The sequence below is a fragment of the Mus caroli genome, chromosome 11 (genome assembly GCF_900094665.2).
Source record: "Mus caroli chromosome 11, CAROLI_EIJ_v1.1, whole genome shotgun sequence".
Taxonomy (NCBI): Eukaryota; Metazoa; Chordata; class Mammalia; order Rodentia; family Muridae; genus Mus; species Mus caroli.
In genome coordinates, this window is record NC_034580.1 from 103,458,178 (window position 1) to 103,467,210 (window position 9,033).

The following is a 9,033-nucleotide window of genomic DNA, read 5'->3' on the forward strand; positions in this document are numbered from 1 at the left end:
AGAAATCCTCCTGCCTCTGCCTCCCGAGTGCTGAGACTAAAGGCGTGTGCCACTAAGCCCGTTGGCCTGTTTCATTTTAGGGGATGGCAGATGTCCTTCTGGAGGAGTGACACAAACAGAGACCTGGATGATGAGCTGATGACTGGCAGATAGATCAAGGGAAATATTTTTCTCAGGGGAAGATCGTGGGGTGATGTAGGGAAGAGGGAGGCCACACTGGACTCATTATGGAGGAAGGGAAGATGGGGCAATCTCATATTGATCTTGTAGGCTATGACTGGGAACTTAGGCTCATCTCAATTGTGATGTGAAGGCGTCAGATGTGTATTTCACAAATGTGAACTACGACTGTCTTGGTCAGAATGGAAGGGCAGGCCTGGAGCGGGAGTACCTCCCGGAGGAGGTTCTTTTAGCACAGGTAACAGGTGGCATCTAGGACAAGAACCTGCCAGAACACACACCAGAGGCAGTGACATAAATGGAGCCTGTCTTTGGGCCAAAGCTTTTCTAAAGCAAAGAAAGGCTACCTACCAAAGAGGCAGCTTGGCAGGCATAGCCCGTGTGCTTCGGTTGATTACTTACTTACAAGGAAGCTCAGATCGCCCACTTGAAGTTGCCAATCATTAAATTAGTGCATCCTAGTGGCTAAAGAAATGCAGGAACTGGAGGAGGAACAACTAGGATACCCTGAAAACAAGACGTGGGAGCTTTCCTCAGCAGGGAGAGCAAAGGTACCGGTAGTGGACACCTTGACCACCTGAGAGGTGCCCAGAGCTCTCTTCTCCTACCCAACTGGAGCCTCTCAGAAGCTCTGAAAAGTGGTGACTCAGGGGAGGTTCCTCCCTGGAAAGCCTCTTCCTAGTCCGTTGGAATGACTCACCTGCTCCCTCCCTCAAGAGTGACCCCGGGGCCAATCCCTTAATGAGTCCACACCTCACCCGTCTCTTCAGTCAGAGACAATAGAATGGTGGAGCTTTTGGCTCCCTGAGGGCAGAGGTTGTCAGCAATCACCCAGGTAGCTAAAGAGGGCTCTGGTGGGATCCAGAGGTGACTAAAAAAGGTAGATCTAAGACCCTTGCACCGAAAAGAGTGTGTGTTTGCGCGATAATGCCTGTTGCCTCAGTATCTTTGAATTTACAGAACCATTTAACAGCAAGCTTTGGTGTATTGGAGATTTATTACTGGGGATTAAACCCTCGCTAAAGCTAAATAACAGGATCTACCCGGAAGTCTCGGAGCATTTTCTTTTGGACACAAATCTTGCTCCGGGGAGGCGAGCATCTAGAGGTCCTCAAACTCAGCAGTGCTGACACTGGAGGAAGAGAACGTATAGGGTGGGGGTGGGGAGTTAATGAACAGACCTACATTTCTGGCAGGACTAGGGCTGCAAGGAGCTGGTACTTCAGGGAGCAAAGGGGGTGGTCACCTGAGCTAGGTGTCGCTCGCCTGAAGCAACGCGGGAGGGGCGGGGAAAGCGCTGGGCTTGTCTTGCAACCAGAAAGCAGATGCCCGCGGGATGCTCGCAAAGGTCTGTTGCCGGCGCACGGTCGCCTCCTACTTCCTGCGTCCTGGTCGCCTTCAAGCCACTCTGGACATCCCCCTCCTCTCTCTGCCCAGAGCCAGCGTGGCGCCCGCCCTCTACCTTGTCCCGCCGCCTGGGGTCGCCGCCTTGTGGGAACAGGACAGTTGAAACGCGGTAGGCACTGCCCCCCAACCCACCCGGGGGACCCCCTCCCGGCCCAGGCGCGCATCCACGCCCCACCCGGACTCTGCAGCCGGGTTCTCTTGAGTTACCTGCATGGGGAAGTCACAGTCCACAATTTGGACTCTAACCCGGCTGAATTCTAAAGCCACATTCCTAGGGGAGGGGTCCTCCGACCTAGAGGGTCGCAGATCACGTTACCGGCCGAGAGGAGGGGACCGCGCGAGTAAACTGGGGTAAAAGTTGCATTTAGCTTAACCTTTCCAGATCCCAATTGGGCTTTGCGGGCGGATTGACTCGGCGTTTCACCGAGTTCCTGGGATCCTAGGGCTCCAGAGTAGCTTCTTAGGATACCGACACCGTCCCCGCGCGCGGGTGCGACATGCCTGGCGGATGCCCCGGGGCGGGAAGCGCGAGCGGTAGCAAGGACCTGGAGCTGGGGGGACCGCTCGCAGGCGTGCGCATTCATGCGCTCATGCATCCCTGCATACATCTATGCATCCGCTAGCCGGCTCGCACACCACCCGCGTCCGGGACACGCCGATTGAATGCAAGAGTAGGGTATCTGGCTACTAGGGCAGGATCGCGGCGGGGCAGACAGCAGCTCGCGTAAGGAATGGGGGAGATAGGAACGGGGGTGGGGGGAAGAGAGAGCACCCCAAAGGCACAGTTGGAAAACTGGGTGTGTGAGTAGGGGTGTTCCTTGAGAAGTCCCGCCGGCGCTGAAGGGGGCCGGGCGGGCCTCTGGGGCCAACTTTCCGGAGGGAGGTGCAGCCGGAGGGGGCGGCGCCGGCGGCGGGAGGCGGGAGTCGGGGGCCGAGGGGGGGGGAGTCACTTTAAAGGCTCTTTCTTACCCATAATGCTTTGTGGGGACGTTGACAAGTGGATCCAAGATGGCGTAGAAAGTAATGACAGGTAAGTCCTGACTTCCCCGTTCTCCGCTGCCCGGGTCGCTTCAGGAGCCTCCAGAGCCATCCGGGGAGAGGCCCGGACTCTCCTCCGGTGCTCCGGGTCCGGGACAGCGCGGCCCCGGGGACAGCGGGGGATCCCGCCGGCCGCCGGCAGGGCCTGGGGAGCGGGGCTCTCTCAGAGGCGAGGCCCGGACGCTGGAGCTGTTTACTGCTTCTTCCCCTCCTCAATCTCCTTTTCCCTCCGCTGGGGGGCTGAGGTGCCAGGGACCCAGGCGGTGGCCCGAGGGTCCTTGCACACGCCCGAGGTTCGGGGGGACCCGGGAGCCCGCGCGAGGCTGCTCCGGCACGGGCCGACCCTGGGGTCCCCGCACGCCCCGCGCCCCAGGGTCGCGGCTTAGGGTGGGGAGCGGGCGGCCTCCCACGCCGCGCGCGGTGCAGCCCTCCGGGTTAGCATTTCCACCCTGGGTGGGGCGGCGACCCCAGGGCAGGGGACAGCACGAAAAGTGGGTCAGGGGGCGCCCCTCCCCAGCAAAGGGCTCTGCCCAAGATTCACTGTGGTCCCCCTCTCCCCGCCCCCCCTCCCTGGGACATGCGTGGCCCGTGAGCACATCTACAAAAACAAATGCACAGTCTCTTCCTGGAGGTGTCTCCAAAGGCCCCTTTCTTTCCTTCTCTCTCTCTTTTACCCTCAAGGGCTCAGACACATAGTCCTAAGTAGGAACTGATTTCTCGCCCTAAAATGAATTGAGTCTTCTGCCCCCTGGCCTTTGCCGAGGGTCCTCTCAGACAGGGCTGGAAGCCAAAAGCCTTCAGATTCCTTTTGGGTTGGGAACCTTGTAAGTTTTTTTTTTTGTTGTTGTTGAGCTCCGAAATTGGCATCCTTTCTCCCATGCAAAGTTACACTTTTTAGGCAAGCCATTAGTATAATCAAAAGTGTAACTCCAGAGATAGTGGATGCTGGGAGCAGCCGGGGGAAGAGGGAGACGTTATCTGGCCTAGTTTGTTCTTGATTTTCCTCTCTCTTCACTCATATGAATAGCTTTTTTACACCCCTCCTTGATTTTTTTTTTCTTCCTTCTTTGATTTTTGAAAGTAAAACTTATCAGTGTAGAATAGATGAGTTTATTATGTTTAAGGTTGAAGACTATTTTCTAATCTGTTGCTGAAAGAAAATATTTTCAATTTTAGGTAAAAGAAGCAAATTTTTTCCCTCCTCCAAAGCTTCATCCTGTAACTTTTTTTTTTTTTTAATAACTTTTTCCACTTGAAGTGTATCCATATTCTTTTACTAAAGGACTATAAAATGCTTGTAACTGGTAACAGCTCCAACTGGTGTTGCATACCATATTCTTTTTCTGTTTGTTCCAGGAATTGGATGAAGTCATTGATCACTAAAGAACTACAGAGCCGGTGAGATGTGCAAGGTGAGACTGAAGTTCAATATTACACCCTGTTTCCCCTCTTTCTTGTATCCAACTCAAGGGTCAGGGAAAGCTACTTTCCAAATAGATCAGTCAGCCAACTGGGATACAGGTAAGGCGAGATTTAGGAAAGACATACCATCCTTCTGAGTGGCTCCAACTTATTCGTACGGAGTGAAGCTTTTCTAGCGCCGAATGTTAGTTGTGGCTACACTCGATCAACGTCTTTCCCAGGAGTAACTATAGTTTGCCTCTTCGCATTTCCTTGTGTAACTTTAACGGGATGGTCTGGATTGGATCTGCTTTCACGTCCATTGCTTGCCCTACACTGAGTATAAGAAATTGGGTAGATGAAGTTTGCACACCCACACTTTCTGGGATGTATATGAAGTATATTCTTTTCCATTACGAATAATATTTTCCAGCAAGCAATCGCCTCTATTTTTATTTTTCTTAGTTTTTGGTTTTGTGGTGCTGGTATGTTTAAGACCTAATGGCCTCACACATCCTAGGGAAAGTGCAGAACCATTGAGCCACATCCTTAGTCCCTTCTAGTTTTCTTTTTCTTTCTTTTTTTTTTTTTTGGTTTTTTTCAAGACAGGGTTTCTCTGTGTAGCTCTGGCTGTCCTGGAACTCACTCTGTAGACCAGGCTGGCCTGCCTCTGCCTCCTAAGTGCTGGGATTAAAGGCGTGCGCCACCACGCCCGGCTCTTTTTTTTTTTTTTAAAGACTTATTTATTAATTATATGTAAGTACACGGTAGCTGTCTTCAGACACTCCAGAGGAGAGCATCAGATCCTCATTATGGATGGTTGTGAGCCATCATGTGGTTGCTGGGATTTGAACTCACGACCTTTGGAAGGGCAATCAGTGNTCTTAACTGCTGAGCCATCTCTCCAGCCCCCTTCTATTTTTCCAAAGCCGAATAGTAAATGCCTGATAGTACTTTAGAACAAAAATGATAGTGCTAAGTTCTGTGTTGCTCGGGATATGACTACTCTGTCATCACTTCCCATCATATATGGTGTGTAAATTTAGATTATTGTTTTATTTATCCCATGTAATACTTTGGATTTGTGTGTGTGCCTGAGAGAGACAGAGACAGAGAGACAGAGTGGGGGGGTGGTGGCAGGAAGGGTATCACTATAGTTTCTTTGGCTGGCTAAGTAGGCAAGGCTGGCCTTGAACTCCTGATTGCTGTGATTAAACTTAAGTCTGGTGTAATGCCTTGGATTTAAAGGATTTTTTTTGTATTGTTTTTGTTTTTGTTTTTTTTGAGACAGGGTTTCTCTGTGTAGCCCTGGCAGTCCTGGAACTCACTCTGTAGACCAGGCTGGCCTCGAACTCAGAACTCTGCCTGCCTCTACCTCCCAAGTGCTAGGATTAAAGGCTTGCGCCACCACTGCCCCGCTAAAGGACATTTATTATTTGTGAACAGTTTGTGCTGTGTACCAGGGAGAGAGAAACTTGTTATGGTTTTCAACCATTTTCTCAACTTAATGATACTTTATTGTGGTTGCTTTAGAGAAATATAAGTAATTATGGTCAATTGGCTTATTGTATATTTATTTACCCCCAACACATTTGGGCATTTAGATTTTGAAGTTCTCATCAGCTTTTCGTATCTAGTACATCTTTTTCAGAATAAACTATACTCCCCAGCCCTTCACGCGTGAAATATACAGTGGCCACTTTGCCCTTAAAATACAATAAGGAGGTGGGAACTTGGGAAAGGGAGGTGGACAGAGCTCCAGTCTTCTGACACACAGCACTTCCACTTGGGTTGAAACTCAGCAGTGCCTATTTTAATTTTAATTTTTGGCAGAGCAAATATAGAGTTTTAAATTTGTTTGCAGCGTGTGGATGGAGGCATATTCTTGTCTCAGACCTCTCAGTTTGAACTCTCCTCTTGTTCGAAACAAATAGGTAGCTCTGTGGGTCGGAGCCACAGATCTGTCTGTTTTCTGCCCCAGAAGTGTTTACTTGTAGTTTAAAACGCGAGTCTTACAGAGTAGGTGATCTTGTGGGGCTACTGTTCCTCAGCCTGAATCGGGTGGAGACATTTTTTCCACAGTCTCCACACATGCAGACAAGTATTATTGTTCAAAGTGAAGCTGCTGGTTGGCCACCAAGCAGCTCGGCACACGAAGTATTCTAAAATGGGAAATACCACGGGCTCGAAGGTTACTATAGAGGAGAAGACTGTCTTTGAGCCGAGTGAAGACATGGCTTTTTTGGCTGTCTTTTGGCTGATAAGCTTGGGTTCTATTTTTAGGTAAGGTTGTATTGTGGAGGAGTCAGTTAATACAGTCTGGTAGCTCTCTATTGGCTATTACCTTTTGCCATTGTTAGTAAGAAATTTCATCTTCAGATAGCTTGAATGAATTCAGTCATCACTGTCTTTAAAGCCTGCACATATATCCAGACTGTCCAGTTTCAGTGCCTTGGGGAACAATGCTAAAGACCATGCGAAGCCAATCCTGCTTGTGGAGGGCCTTGGGAAACTCTAAAGTCGGCAGCACACGTGCTGGAGAGCTGGTTCAGTGGTTAAAATATCCTGCAGAGGACCTGGGTTCAGGTCTCAGCATCTACATGGCCACTTAGAGTCATCTGTTCCAGGGGATCCAACACTCTCTTCTGACTTCTGGTCACTAGGCATGTATGTGACACACAGACATATACTCCTACACATAAAATAAAAAAGTCTACAAAATTTATTTTATTTATTTATTTATTTATTTATTTATTTATTTATTTATTTATTTTGAGATAGGGTTTCTCTGTATAGCCCTGGCTGTCCTGGAACTCACTCTGTAGACCAGGCTGGCCTCCAACTCAGAAATTCGCCTGCCTCTGCCTCCCAAGTGCTGGGATTAAAGGCGTGCGCCACCACCGCCCGGCTTAGAAAATTTTTTTTAAGCTACAGTGTTTTCATGAAAAGCTGAGACGAGCACACAGGAATTCTCAGGGAAGTTGTCTAAGTTTTATAAATGCACCTGTGTTCTCTGTTTAGGTAGATTTGACATTAATCCTGAATGCAAATCAGCCTGTAATTATCTGCCACTCAAATCCAAATGCAGGCCCAGTGCAAGAAATAAGATTCATAGAGTTGTCTATTTTCATAAACTTAGGTAAACATACTTGCAAATGTAATTAGATTGCTAAGTCGTATTTTGAAATGTTTTCTGGAAGAGAAGTGTAATGTGGAGAGAGTGGCCACACGAGCTTGCTGGTCCCTTCAGTGTGTGGGTGCGTCCCGATGGCTTCCGGATCATGAGCTCCCCGCAGCGCAGCACAATTCCCTGCTCTGGCCACTGCCACCGCAGGGCTGCCTGAGATAAGAATCGGAATCTGATGATCACTGTTCTTTTTGACTACCACTGGTATAGCTTGAAGACTGCTTGCATATATGTTACATTCATGTTGTATGATATACGTACATATATGTAAACACTTACGTTATATTTTTCTATATATATTTGTTATGCTTTCAGTTACCTGAAAGAAATTGCAAGTTTCCAATTTAAATCAAAAGCCTTATCAACTTGTTCATGCTTGTAGACATACTGGATTCCTTTCTCTAAGATCAGGAAGTCTGGTGAAACAGAAATTTGTCTTGCTTTTGAATAAAAAAACCTGATTCATTACACACACACACACACACACACACACACACACACACACATCACACACATGTATATCTAACTAAAAGTTTTAAGTGTGTGTATGCATGTGCATGTGCAGAGGTCAAAGGACACCTTTGTGGAAGTTGACTCTCTTGTTCTACCTTTGCGTGGGCCCTGCAGAGCGACCTCAGGCCGGCAGGCCTGTGCAGTGAGTACAGTTACCCACTGAGCCCTCTCCCGCCTTCATCGTCTCTTACACTGACCCTGCCCTGAAGTGTGAATGGCTGAGTTTATCTCTGTGCCACACTTTCGGTTGTGTTATCACATCTGAATTGGCCTTTTCACTTTTCACCCTGCTTTGTGGAAATACACCTTATGGTGGAAGTGTTCTTGTAAACACAGCCTGTCAGGTGTATTTATAAATGATACATTTTAAAAAATCACGCATGCATATGGTAAGTTAAATTGAGCAACACTTGAGTGTGTGTGTGTGTATGTATATATACATATACATATATATCTGTGTGTGTGTATATTTATATATGGCTAGCTGGCTCAGTGGTTAAGCGCATTTGTTTCTCTCCAGGAGGACCTGAGTTTGGTACCTAGCTCCCACATTGGGTGGCGCACAGCCTAGAGAACAGCTTCTGTGGGTAACTGCACACGTGTGGCAGGCATTTACACAGACAAATTACATGTGCCATTTAGTTTTGGAAGGCCTCTGATCCTAAAGTGTAAGTAGAAATGGAGGGGGGAGTTCAGCAGGCACAGCAGGTGAAGTAGATTTTGGACACCTGTTCTGCTCTGCAGTGACCAGAAGCATTAGTGACAAGCTACTGTCCAACTGTAGATTAGCAGTCTTAGACATTAGTCTTAGTCTTTTTTTTTTTAAAGGTTTATGGTTTTTTATTTATTTATTTAATTATTTATTTATTATATGTAAGTACAATGTAGCTGTCCTCACACACTCCAGAAAAGGGAGTCAGATCTCGTTAGGGATGGTTGTGAGCCACCATGTGATTGCTGGGATTTGAACTCTGGACCTTCGGAAGAGCAGTCGGTTGCTCTTACCCACTGAGCCATCTCACCAGCCCAGGTTTATGTATTTTATGTATATGAGTACATTGTATGTAGCTGTCTTCAGACACACCAGAAGAGGGCATCGAATCCCATTAACAGATAGATGGTTGTGAACCACCATGTGGTTGCTGGGAATTGAACTGAGGACCTCTGAAAGAGCAGTCAGTGCTCTTAAAACCTCTAAGCCATCTCTCCACCCCCCAGACGTTTAGTCTTATGGTCAGGCTGGAGAAAGTTTTGGTTTGTTGTTTTCTTTTTTTTTTTTTTTTGGTTTTTCGAGACAGCGTTTCTCT

At 48.1% G+C, this 9,033-nt stretch overlaps 1 protein-coding gene across 4 annotated transcripts in view; it reads left to right on the forward strand.

Moving 5' to 3' along the window:
• The first annotated feature begins 2,567 nt into the window (after positions 1–2,567).
• Positions 2,568–9,033, forward strand: part of Helz (helicase with zinc finger) — a 139,875-nt gene continuing 133,409 nt past the window's right edge. For all 4 annotated transcript variants that reach the window (XM_021176881.2, XM_021176882.2, XM_029483195.1 and 1 more), the window contains exons 1-2: positions 2,568–2,617; positions 3,982–4,037. The gene's annotated coding sequence lies outside the window, so the exon portion shown is untranslated. The remainder of the gene's footprint in view (positions 2,618–3,981; positions 4,038–9,033) is intronic.